This window comes from Passer montanus, unplaced genomic scaffold (genome assembly GCF_014805655.1).
Source record: "Passer montanus isolate IOZ18808 unplaced genomic scaffold, ASM1480565v1 scaffold4, whole genome shotgun sequence".
Classification (NCBI taxonomy): Eukaryota; Metazoa; Chordata; class Aves; order Passeriformes; family Passeridae; genus Passer; species Passer montanus.
This window is the reverse complement of record NW_024368818.1, coordinates 6,464,154-6,476,704: the sequence shown is the minus strand read 5'-3', so window position 1 is coordinate 6,476,704 and position 12,551 is coordinate 6,464,154. Positions and strand designations below refer to the sequence as shown.

General features: G+C 39.7%; 1 protein-coding gene across 1 annotated transcript in view; it reads left to right on the top strand.

Moving 5' to 3' along the window:
* Window positions 1-12,551, top strand: part of DDX10 (DEAD-box helicase 10) — a 155,718-nt gene that overhangs the window by 85,944 nt on the left and 57,223 nt on the right. The window lies entirely within an intron of this gene.

The following is a 12,551-nucleotide window of genomic DNA, read 5'->3' as shown; positions in this document are numbered from 1 at the left end:
AATTCTTTAAAATGTTCCACAGAAAGTTAAATTGGTTACTCCTGTTATATTGCCTTTGTCTAAAGAGTCAAGAAACATTTTTTTTTTTTGCAAATGTGCCTCTGGCATTCTTGTGCTGTAAGGTATTTCTTATTTCAATTTCCATTTCATTTTTGTAATCCATCATTCCTCTAAAACTTGCTTTTCTGCTTTGCATCCTTTTGTGTTCAGTCTCTGAGGACCTGTCATGGGCTGGAGTAGCCTGATTTCCTTGCCCTTCACTTTTTCTTCTGTTGTTTCCACTTCTAAATCAACTGGTACTTCCAGTAAGAAAGATTCATTAAAAAAAAAATCACACTACTGGTAGAAAATTCTGTGTTAATGGGGATTGCCTGATCATTTAATGCCTGAATTGGGGTTATTTTTTTTCTTGCAAATGAGTGGACAGTTTTCATATCCTCTTTGCTGGAAGCTCAGTTGCCTTTGCCCTTCTAGTCTCAGTGCCAGCTTTCTGCCAGTTCCACATCCTTGGAGCAGCAGCTTTTCTCTTTGGGGAATGACCAGTGCTAGTGAAGGGCAGCTTTGGAGTTGTGTAAAGGAACTTCAGAACCACTTCTGGCAGCATTTTAAGTCTGTATTGAATACATAGAAAAAGATGTCAAAATACTCAACCTTTTGTAAAGAAGAGAAATAATAGATGTGAAATATCTTTCCTGGTTACTATTGTAGTTTCTGCAACTGCCTTTAGTTGTGAAGAGCTTCTGTCTGTTCAGATTATCCTTGATGGACATTTGGTTGAGAAAAACCAGCTCCATTGTTCTCGGGTCTCTTGGCAGCAGTGAGCAGCTCCCTCAGCTGATCCCCATTCTTCCCTCCAGTCCCCTGGTGTTTTTCTGTGGGGTTACTGAGGAGACCCTGGTGCACTTGGGCTCTGCTCTCCATGTTTGGGAGCAAAATTCAATCAAGCCCTGTCTCAAAGATAAACCTGTAGCTATGATATTTTGTGAAAAATCTTTTGCTAGGATTTTTCTTCTGAGAAGCTGAAGAACCTCAGGAAAGAAATGTAAACAATAACTATCTGCTGCTGTGGAATGCAACAAGTGCATCTGTAACTGGTGCATGTTAGTTATTTTTAATTAATGGCCAGTCAGAGTCAGCTGGCTTGGACTCTCGGAGAGTCACAAGCCTTTGTTATTATATCCCATTCATTCCTGTTCTTTCTAGCCTTCTGATGAATCCTTTTCTCTCTATTCTTTTAGTATATTTTTAATATAATACATATAATAAACCAGCCTTCTGAAACATAGGGTCAAGATTTGCGTCTCCTCACACGAAGCATCAACCATACAAACCCTCTCAAACCACACCAGCAATGTTGGCTCTTCTTGCTCTCTGGAGTAGTGCTGTGTCTGGGTGGAGGCAGGGAATGGCTTCACTTGTGTCTGCTCCTGTGCCCAGAGAGGAGCATCCCCTCCAGGGGCCTCTGAAGGGGAAGGGGGAGGAGGACGTGCCATCTGGGTCAATCAGAAGAGGAAATAAGCTCTCTTAAAGACGGTGGTGGTTATCACACTAATTAGTGCTGAAAAATACACACTGCTCTAGTAATCAAAACTCAGGGTTTTTTCTGAAAACATCTGCAGTCTTCGCTATTTGTGGTCGCAGCCTGTGCAGAATATTTTTGTGGGTGACAATTAAATGGGCATAGGTTGTGGTTTTAGCTTATGCAAAGGAGGGAGAGAAGGAGTTGAGATAATACATTTCTCTGCAAAGTTATGTTTTTGTTACTTTCTGATGACAGATCAGGAGAATGTAGCAAACAAAATGTCTTGAGAAGCTTCAGCCTTGACTGCTGCTGTGTTCCTGGGGCCAGGCCTGTGGCTTTTCAGGGGGAAAGGAAGGTCGTGCTCATCACACACAGTAAAATATATTCAGCCTTAAAGAAAAACAGCAGGAAAGTTTGGTCTTCTCATTGCACCTTTTGATCTAAGTTTCTTCTGCAGAGTATTTTTAAGCCATAATTTTAACTGTGTTTTGACATTTATTTAAGCCTTGGCTGCCTTAATGATTATGCAGAAAAGTATTTTTTCCTCTTTTTCCTTAGAACAACTGTGTCCTAACTCCTAGAAAACAGTCACATTAAACGCAATGATCTTTATTTAACTAAAAAAGCCCCGAAATAATCAGTTCATTAAATGTCAGCTTAGCATTGCCTTCTGGCTCTATCATCCAATGATTACGTTTCTCAGAATATTTCAATTTAACTGTCTTGCAGTAAGATATTAAGTGTGGACTTTGAGAGAAGGAGCACTTTTCAGCAAAACTAAAAATTTATAAGGTCCAGAACATAGTATGTACTCAGCACACCTCAGGACTTAAGGATTCTTTCCATCTTTAGGGAAGGGCAACCTTCCCTTTCCACTCCTGCTTGTCTCCCCTCACTCCCATTTTGAGTGCGGGCCTTTCATGTAGAAGATTAATGGGGGATGAATAAGCAGAATCTTTCACCTGCTGAAAATTTTGAAAATATTTTTCAAACATTATCATTGTTGGAGATCCATAATAGAACAAAAGTTGCAAAGAAAGTGCACTTTTCTTAGCTCCTCAACTCCACCTTTATGTGGTATGGGTCTTGGGTTGAGTGTGGTTTTGTTTGATTTAGGGCTTTTTTTAGAAGTGACAGACAGGAGATGCCTAGGTTTGAAGTAATTTGTAATTTTGGCCAATATCAAATACATGATCATGCTCTCCCAGTTTGCCAAGTTGTGCTGACAATAGCATCTTCATGATAGCCTTCTCTTGCTTGCAAAAATGGAAGCTCTGCAGGGTAAATAGCAGTCAACAAAATAATGGGATTTGCTTGTTAATTGATGTTGCATCTACTTCTCTTGGCTGTAGAGGTCCTGGAGAATTGGTGTGCTCATTTTGGATTTTGTCAAAAGAAGATTTTGTTGTAAGGGTGCATACTTTGTCATGGCAGAGAGGAATGGAATGAAGGCATTTTGTGCCTTGATCTGGCACTGCAGTTAATAATGGGATTAATCATTATTGTATATTTCTTTGATATTTACAGTCTGAGGCAGTCTGAGTTATTAGAATATCTTTACTTATACATGTTTCTTTGGAAATACATTTTTCTACCAACCCAGATGCTGAATATTAACAAAAGTTGTGCTAATGTGTTTGGTTTTGAATTACAATATTCTGGAATGTCTTTATCTTCATTTAGTCATGCTTACTAGATTATAACTTAATTTAGTTTTTGCCTAGAAATATGTGAATGGTTCTGTGTTCTCTATTACACCTCAGTTAAATAAGCTGCATGAGAAGTGATGGCCATGTGTTGCTAAAGGGCTAATGCTTTAGAAAGGGATGTTGCTGCTTATGCTCCCAGATAATGGAGGTTTTCAGCCTAATGCAATAGCTATACTGAAAAGTTCTGTGTTCCAGTGCATTAAATAGAGATATCTTTCAGAGTGAGATATTATCTAATTATTGTAACTCACAAATTTCTCAAGTAGTGGATTTTTTCATATTAGATCGTATAATAATAAATATAGGGGGGTTTTTTGCCTGTATTTCTTGTATAATAGTCTTATACTTAAAGATTTGGACACTGAGCTGCAGTGGTTTTGCAGATGAATGACAAAAACTGTTTGTTGGCATATACAGATAGAGTTGTGTTTCCAATTACATAATTTATAGTCTGTAAATCAAATGTTTTTTTTATGGGCTGGGAGGAGCTTGGCTCTTCACCAAAACATTTCCTGTTCTGTGGAGGAGTTGGAACTATGTAATACAAAAATAAAAAGGAAAAAGCAGAAGGAGAGAGTAAGATAGGGAGAAAAAAGGCATGAAAAATTGATTGTGCAATGCTGCTCATTCATGGTTCCTTCTGGTATTCTGGGATTTTATATCAGGGTGAAACATGAACATTCTGTTATTCAGTATAGAACATGAAAGCATGAAAGTTTTCCCATGAATGTAGGGATGAAAATGCACTTTAAAATATTCAGGATTTGGTTTAAATTTTGTAGCTGTGAGGATGCAGGGATTGCCTTTCAGGATTAGGAACTGTAACCAGGCATTTCTAAAGTACCTGTAAAGAAACAAGAGGAAATGGTTAAAGCAGAATTAAACTTCTGATAATGAATGCAGGCGTTTGGGAGTGTGTGGAGAAAATTTCCTTTCTCTCATCTAAATTCATAGTTGGAAGTGTAGAGCTACTGATGGAATCCCCAATATCCTGAAAAAATAGTTTTTGTTGAAAATGTGCCTATACCATTGTATAAGTAGTTACGATTTTAAGTCATAATTGACAAAATAATTTCAGTAAGTTACAGTAATGTTGTAATAACAACATATTTTTCTTAATATTTACTCTTTTTACCTACTTGTTAGAGAAACTTCATCCTCCATCTCTGTTATCCTTTGCCAAATCTCCTATTTTTAAGTCTTGATACCAGCTGCTGGAATGCAGAGTCCTGTATCACATGGAATATGTATTCCTAGGAAAAGTGTAACAATTCAGTGGGAGATTTTTTAGTTGTTTTCTGTGTTTTAGAAGTACTTTAGAGAAATGCTGCTGTGTGGCATCAGAAATGGGAGTTAGATTTATCACTGGAAAACTGTTTAATAAAGATTTCTGTACCTAAGCTTGGCTCTTGTCTGTGGTTAGAGATAAATACTGGACAGGGACCCATTTACTGGTGCCTGTTTCTCCTTCTTTTCTGCTGTCATAGTCTATATACAAGTAAAAACAATCTCCTAAATAAATACCTTGTTAAAATAGAATGAATTAAAGCAAATTCTTGTCTAAACACAGTGCCAAGATCATAATGTAAATATATATATCGCAGAATATTCCAGTTGTTGTAGCAAGTGGCAAGGTTTTCTGATCCTACCTCCTGCATTTTATGTTAAGCACTGACATTTTAATCTTAAATTTAGTTATTTTCAACTTTCCTGGCTTAATTTAATGTGTTTTGGAGAATAGTAGTATATTGTGTAATAAGAAAACAATTCTCACCAAACCCTTGCACCCAAACACAAAACCGTAATGAAACTCGGATTCAGATGTAATCTCTTGTGCTAACAGTAATCAAAACCATCGTGTATGAGTGTGGTTGCCATAGTACAGGTCTGTCTTTGCTGTGGTTTATTTATCTGTGTCTCTTTCTTTGATCTGAAAGGCAATTTTAACTGGAACACAGTCGTGTGGTGAGCTGCTGCTCTGGTGGTCTCGGTCTGTAATGTGATGTGCTGGGGTTGGCTGGGATAGAGTTCATTTTCCTCATGATACTGAGTATGGAGCTGTGTTTTGGATTTGAGCTGGAAACTGTGGATAGTACAGGGATGTTTTTATTCCTGCTGAGCAGGGCTTTCACCAAGCCAAGGCTTTTCTGTTCGTTATCCCACCTCACCAGAGAGGAAGCTGAGGGTGCACAAGGAGCTGGGTGGGGACACAGCTGGGACAGCTGGCCCCAGCTGATCCAAGGGACATTCCAGACCTTCTGGCATCATGCACAGCATATAAAGCTGGGGGAAGAAGAAGGAAGGGGTTGGGATGCTTGGAGTGATGGTGTTCGTCTCCCCAAGTCACCATTATGCACGGTGGAGCCCTGCTCTCCTGGAGATGGCTGAACACCTGCCTGCCCATGGGAGGTGGTGAATGAATTCTTTTGTTTGCTTTGCTTGCATGCATAGCCTCTGCTTTAGCTATTAAATTGTCTTTATCTCAACCCAGGAGCTTTTTCATTTTTATACTTCTTGATTTTCTCCCCCATGCTGATGCAGGGGGAGTGAGTGAGTGAGTGAGTGGCTGCATTGTGGTTTGTTGCTGGCTGAGGTTAAGTCACGACATGCGGTTAGCAATACTAAATAGTGGTTATTAGAATGTTTTGTTATTTACACGACTTTTGTTTCTCCTGTTGCTGTGATTTTGAAATGATTCATGTCTGTGCTATTCTTTGTGATAAGAGTGCTGTTTTTCTTTTGAATACCGACCTGGATCTTTCCTTTGTAACTGTTACTGTAAAAGCTATATGCAGTTGTTGATGTAAGTTTTTCTCTCCTATAAAATGGTTTCTTTTTAAAATCAACATTATGTCACTAGGTTTAGAAAGGAAATAATTAATAGATCTGCTAAGTAATTTAGCTGTCTAGAATTTCCCTGATCAAACTGTAGTATTATGTAAAGAATTACCAACCAATAACTTCAGCTTCTTGCTTTTACAGTACCTTGCTTGAAATCTTGCATGATACTAGTTGAAAAAAACCAAAATAACATGCAAACACGCTAACACCCTGAAGAAAAAGCACCTCAAACCAACAAGACACACATCAATCCAGTGTTTTAAATTAAGCCACCACTTGAGAAATTCTAGATCATGTTGATCTTCATGCTTGATTAATGTGCTATAAGAGTTCATAGAGAAGCAAATAGAAAACATATAAGGAGTGTTGTTTTTTCTTTGGAGTATGTCTACCTATTTCATTTTTACAACTGCTGTGGTAAAAGCTGTCCTCAGTGATTTCTACCAATGCTGTGCAAGTTGTTTGGATAGTGTCTGTGAACTTAAGCTTCCTAATTTTTAACATTTAATTAAAAAGTAAAAACTTGGAATACGTCACCAAAGCACAATTAGCCACACTTGTATTACATAAAAACCAAAACAGCAACACAGGCTAACTAAAGAAACTTGTTTTTCTAGGGAAGATTAAAGGAGTTCTTTTGTGGAAACAGCTTTGCCCTGCTGCTTCTCAGTGGCTTTGGCTTGTTCTGATGTTCGCAACTGTGCAAAGTGGGCCATGATTTGTGAGCAGTCAGCAGAAGTTAGGAAGGACAGAAATAGTTGTAGTTTAGAGAAGTGGACTGGAAATCAAAATAAAGACCACCACAGATCATGAAGAAAAGCAGCATCCTTGCATTCCCTTCTGGTCATGCCCCGTCCTAGGATTTTTGCCTCTTTGGTCCTTTGTACTCAATAGCAGTCAAATTGTATTATCAAGAGGAAGCTTTTTGGTGTTTAGCATTTTGTAGGTGCTTGAAGTAAAATGGACAGGACTTCAGAGTCTGACTGTTTTGCTTCTCTTTATGTTTTTGGTCTTATCTATAGCAATTACATATGAGGAGTGAAGTTTGTAGCTCACTACTGGTTCTGTGGTATTTTAGATATTTTTCAGGAGAAGTGAAAACCTCTCTCCCCTCTAAACTCCTCTCTCCTCCATCATAGGTAATCAAAGCCTTGTAGTCTGAATTTGAGAAGTTTATGGGGTTGGGAGGTAATAGTGAGGCTGCTTTAGATTAGTGACTGGAGGATAATTAGTATTTTCAAAGTTCTGTGGTGCCTGCTGGATGAAAACCATCTCTGCTTTCCATGGCCATGGCACAAAGAGGAGCTCAGTGCTTTTCTTTGAGGTTTGGTTGCTTCAGTCTGCAAGCCTTGTGTGGGGAATGACATCCAAGTCTGAACACAGTAGCTCAACAGAAGGACCAATGCACTTGGTGATACTGCAAATGTGATAACACTTGCTCCTCTTGTGGGCAGTTTCTTCAAGAAGTACAAAACAGGTCTGTGAAATTGAGTCCCACATTGATTTTTATTTCTCAGTGGCTGTTGCTGTTAAATTCTTGGTAATATTGGGAGGGACTGGAAAACACTTCCAGGTACAGCACCATTCTTCCTAGGAATTGTGTGATACAAGCAGGAGGGAGAAGAAAAGTCCACAAACCCTCTAGAAATGCAGTAATGCTTGTTTTAGCTTGCAGGACTGGAGAATTGATTCTAACTTTTTTCTTTCCTACTGATATTTAACCATGCCACAATAAGGTCTTCAGACAGCTTTTGTAGTGAGTATTATTCTGTGCTTGCTTTCAGAGGTGTGTTGAGGTGAAATTAAAAAGAAAATTGTAGTTAGAAACAAAGTAACTTTAGGTTGATGATGAGAAACACTCCAAAGGTCAAAGTACATGTCTTTTGGCTTGGTTATGGTTAGATACTGTTGTTAGATCCTGAGTTACTGGGGTTTACATGCTCAAATCTATCTATTGACTTCAAAAATGTATTAATAAGAAAAATATTACAATAGAAAAATTTACTGATGGCTGTGTTTCTGTGCTGTGTCTGTTCAGAAAAATATTATAATTGGAAAAATAGTAAATCTTATTTCTTAAACTTGTATCTTCATTTAGAAATCATGTTGTTGATTCAGCTTAAGAATATCAGATGTTTTAAGCCAGAAATCAAAAGCCACCTCCTTTCTGGAAAAAAATAGAAAAGAACTTCCATATTAGCTGTATTGTTACTGATTATATATCAAAATGTTTGAATTTTCTGTGTCTGTAAGAGCTAGGTTTTATTGTTACTCATTAAATAATCCAGCAAGCCATCTGGCATGTACAAAAGGGGAAAAAAATAAATTCGGCTTTAGATTAGTAACAGTAGAAAATCCCCCAATTCTGCAGCTGAGCCTACATTTTATGGATTTTTTATAAACTGGAGTGACTCTTAATTTATAATGTCTAAGTGTTACATATCATTTTAAAGAGGCTAATTTTTGCTCTGGTTTTGTTTGGTCAGTTTAACTATTGCCACATCTGTATAGAAGAAAATATGAGGTTTGAAGGCCTGTTTTATTGGGCATAGGGCAGAATGTACCTGATGAGCAGCAGGCAGCCTCTTCTCATTGACAGAGAGGGGAGCGTGCACCAGTTGCTGCTTAAACTGCTATTAGCAACTTGAGTTCAAATGCACAATTCCTTTGGTATCTTAACAGCAACAGGAAAACCTGAGCCTAGATCACACATGCTGTTTTGTTTGGATCACTGGCTTATCTGATGGAATAATTTAGCTTTAGAAAGGGATTTACTGAGGTAAATAGTAGTTGAGCAGGACCTGCAATGAGCTGATCAGTGTGGACAGCAGCTGTGTCCTCTCAGCTCACTTTAAAATGCCCAGGCCCATGGCTTGCTCTGGCACTAGAAGCATGGTCTAGTTGTCAGCAGAAAGCCTCCATTCACTTTTATCTGCTGATGTGGTGGTACTTCTGCCTGCACAGCCTGTGACCCCAGATTCCAGTGCTCACTGGGCAGAGAGGAGTCAGAACTCCTGCTACCTTTGTATTCTCTACAGAACTTGAGGTTAGCAGATGGCAGGGATCTTCTGGCAACCTGCAGCAGAGGGTGGTGCCTGCTACTGTGGTGAACTCCTAGTGAAGAAAAGAGATGAAGCTGTAGAGAATGTCAGCCTGCTGCTTTTCTGTGCTCGGCTATCTCCCAGTATGAAAGATGAAAATGGGAAATGAGTAAGCAGAGTGGCTTGAATACACAGGGAGCCAAGGGTTAGCACTGAAGATTAGGAAAGCCCGAGGTCTCATATCCAGTGGTGTTTCACTTTTAAAATAGATGAATCAGACTCTTGCTACATGGGAAATAGATGTTTCAACGTAGCTGTTCAAATATGAGGTCAAAGCAAAGACAAGCAGTGGCATTAGAAATTTGGGTGAGGGGGTCACAGGGTGTCATGGAGGAGGCCATGAGCTCAGATGGATTTAAACAATCCATCCTGCATGAGGACTTAAGCCATGTGGAGAAACATGTGGCACAGGTATATTCAATATAAAGCAGCATGAAGTAGGGCAAGAGTCTCTTAGAGTGTGGGGAATAGATCCTCTGAAAGATGCTACTGGAGACACATGGAGCGGGAGGGTTAAGTGACAGAAGAGGGACACTTTAGGATTATGTAGGGACTTCAGAAGAATGTGAGAGAGATCCTCAGAAGGGAACTAAAGCAGCATGTATGGGACCCCATGGTAGCCCCAGGACTCTATACACTCCATGACTGATCTGCCTGACTCTTACCCTGGACTATGTAGCCTCCCCCTTGGAACAGGAAAGTTATGTCAGAAACCACTGTCCTAACACACCAAAGATCCCTTCTTCTACTGCGGAATACTGAAGTCATGTAAGTCATGTAATACTGAAGTCGAGTTTGGAAAATTGTGCCTACATCTGTGATGAAAATGTTTTGATATCTGTTTTGATATCTGAGCCCATCTGGTCTTAAACTATGAGTCAGTCAGGGGAGTGTCTCTGAAGCTGAAGGAGCCTTGATAGCCATCAACTTTGAAGTGTGCTCAGAAAGCTGAACTGCCAGTGTAGTGGGTTGACTCTGACTGGATGCCTGGCACCCACCAAAACCTCTCTATCACACCCTTCTCCATGAGCTTGTCCAATGTAAATCCATCCCACAGACAGCAGTTCTCTGTGAAATGCTGCAGTGTGGGTCAGTCCATAAGGACAGGCTGCTCCAGCACGGGTCACAAGTCCTACCAGGAAACCTGCTCCAGCGTGGGCTCCTCTGTCCATGGCTCTGCAGGTCCCTGCCAGCAGCCTGCTCCAGCACAGGTATCCCATGGGGTCACAGCCCTCTGTCAGGCATCCACCTGCTCTGGTGTGGATCTGTTCCATGGGGTCCAGGTGGATTTCTGCATCCCATGGTTCTCCATGGGCTGCAGAGGCACAGCTGCCTCCCCATGGTCTGCACCAAGGGCTGCAGGGGAATCTCAGCTCAGTTCCTGGAGCACCTCCAGCCCCTCCTTGTTCCCTGACCTTTGTGTCTGCAGGGCTGCTCCTCTCACGTGTTCTCACTGCCCTCTCCTCTGGCTGCAGTTAATCTGTACCATGACTTTTTTCCCTCTTCTTGAATATGTTATCACAGAGGCTTTACCATCACTTCTGATGGGCCCTTGGCTGGCAGCACGTTCATCTTGGAGCCAGCTGGCATTGACCCTGCTGGACATGGAGAAAGCTGCTGGCAGCTTCTCACAGCCCCCTTGGTGCCAAAACCTGGCCATGCAATGTCCTAATAAAAACCATAGTTTGATTATCTAGAGAGTGTGTAATGTTTTATACTCATGCTTTTTTTTTCTGTGAGTTGTAAAAAATTTTGATCCCTTTGTGTAATGCTACACAAGGAATATTATAAATCTGCCAAAATCACCCACTGATCCTACATTATGCTTTTTGAGTCTTTAGTGGGGGAATTTAGCTTCCTATTTTTTTTTCTCCTCCTCTTGTTCCTTCTATTTGTTTAGAAATTTTGTGCTATCCCATTTTTTTCCCATGCTACTTGACTGTATCAAACTCAGAGGAAGGAGGGGGGAACAAGGTACAACTGGAAATGATTCCTACATATGCATGTAAAGACAGCTCATTGGATATTTGTGCTCCTTAGCTGGGAAAACCCTTTTTAAGAAATGTAAACAGCTGAAATTCACAGTTAAATACAATGTTGCAAAATACTGTTGTACCAATTTCAATCTTGCAGTAATTTTTTTTATAGTAGCATATTACGCTGGTATCAATAATTTTGGCAGTGCAGAAATAAAGGACTGTTTATTAAAAAACGAAAGCCAAAAGCAGCTGCTGAAAGAAAATGCTGTGGTAGTGAATAGTGTTTTCTCACCACCTTGAAGTACATCTCTCTCTAAGTTCTTCCCCTGGATAGCTCCTGTTCTTCTACTAAGTAGTCTGTATTTGAGGTGAGGGTTTTATGCTAATGCAGCTTCTGAAACAATTTGTTAATAGGGTAAGCAGCAGTAATGAGCACAGCTTTCTGAGCTGTTACAGATGTACCTAACCTGTGGTAGCTTCACAGTGCAGCAAAAATCATTTGACAATACTGAGGACAAAAGTGCTGCTACTGTTACTGTTTTCTATAATAGATATGGTCATTACTTGATATCACAGCGCAGTAGCTGTCACAAGCCATTTTTCCTGTTAGAAGGACTGTAATTTTTCTCTTTTATAGTTCATATTTCAGTGCATTAGCGTGCTGACCATAATGACGGTGACTTTCTGAGTTAATGTTTTTTTGCTTCTTTTTATATTGGATTTTGTATAGAACGTGGAAACTGATTAAAATTACCAAAATAAAAAATGAAAGTGAGAAAAAGTTCGGTTTTTCTTTTTTTTTTCTTGTTGCTTTGACTGCTTTCTGTTATTTATTAGAAGTTGAGACAGTTTAGTGACTGTTTTTCAGGCACTTTTTTCTGAGTAGTGGAGAGATTGCAGTCTTTTTGGGATGATGAATGACTTGTGGCCCTTCTCCTATGGAGTCTCCACATATTCCTTCAGAATACTTTTGCTACAAAATAGTGATGTAATGACAGTCACTGTTTAAAATGTCCTCTGTGTATTGTGCCCTGGTAGATGTTAGAACACATTCAGCCTTTGTTCTTGAAAGGAGATTTCTTGGAAGAAGAGTTGGGGATGGTGAATCTTCGCATTCTTTAGTTCTGTGATGTCACCACTAGATGAGTGCCTTGGGGAAACATAGATAGACCATCTGTGGATTTCACAATTTCTGTGGATTCATTCATTAGTTCCTCTGGAGTCTTCACCACTTTTTTTCACTGCTTGCTTTTATGATGCTAGTAACTTTTGTGATATTTAAATGGTATTTAATTCTAAACACTTCCTGGATGTTGTGCAAGAGACAAAAGTTCTGAAGTAGGAGTATTCTTGCATGGCCACTTTTGGCATTTATTGGCACATAGATAGCTCAGACTGG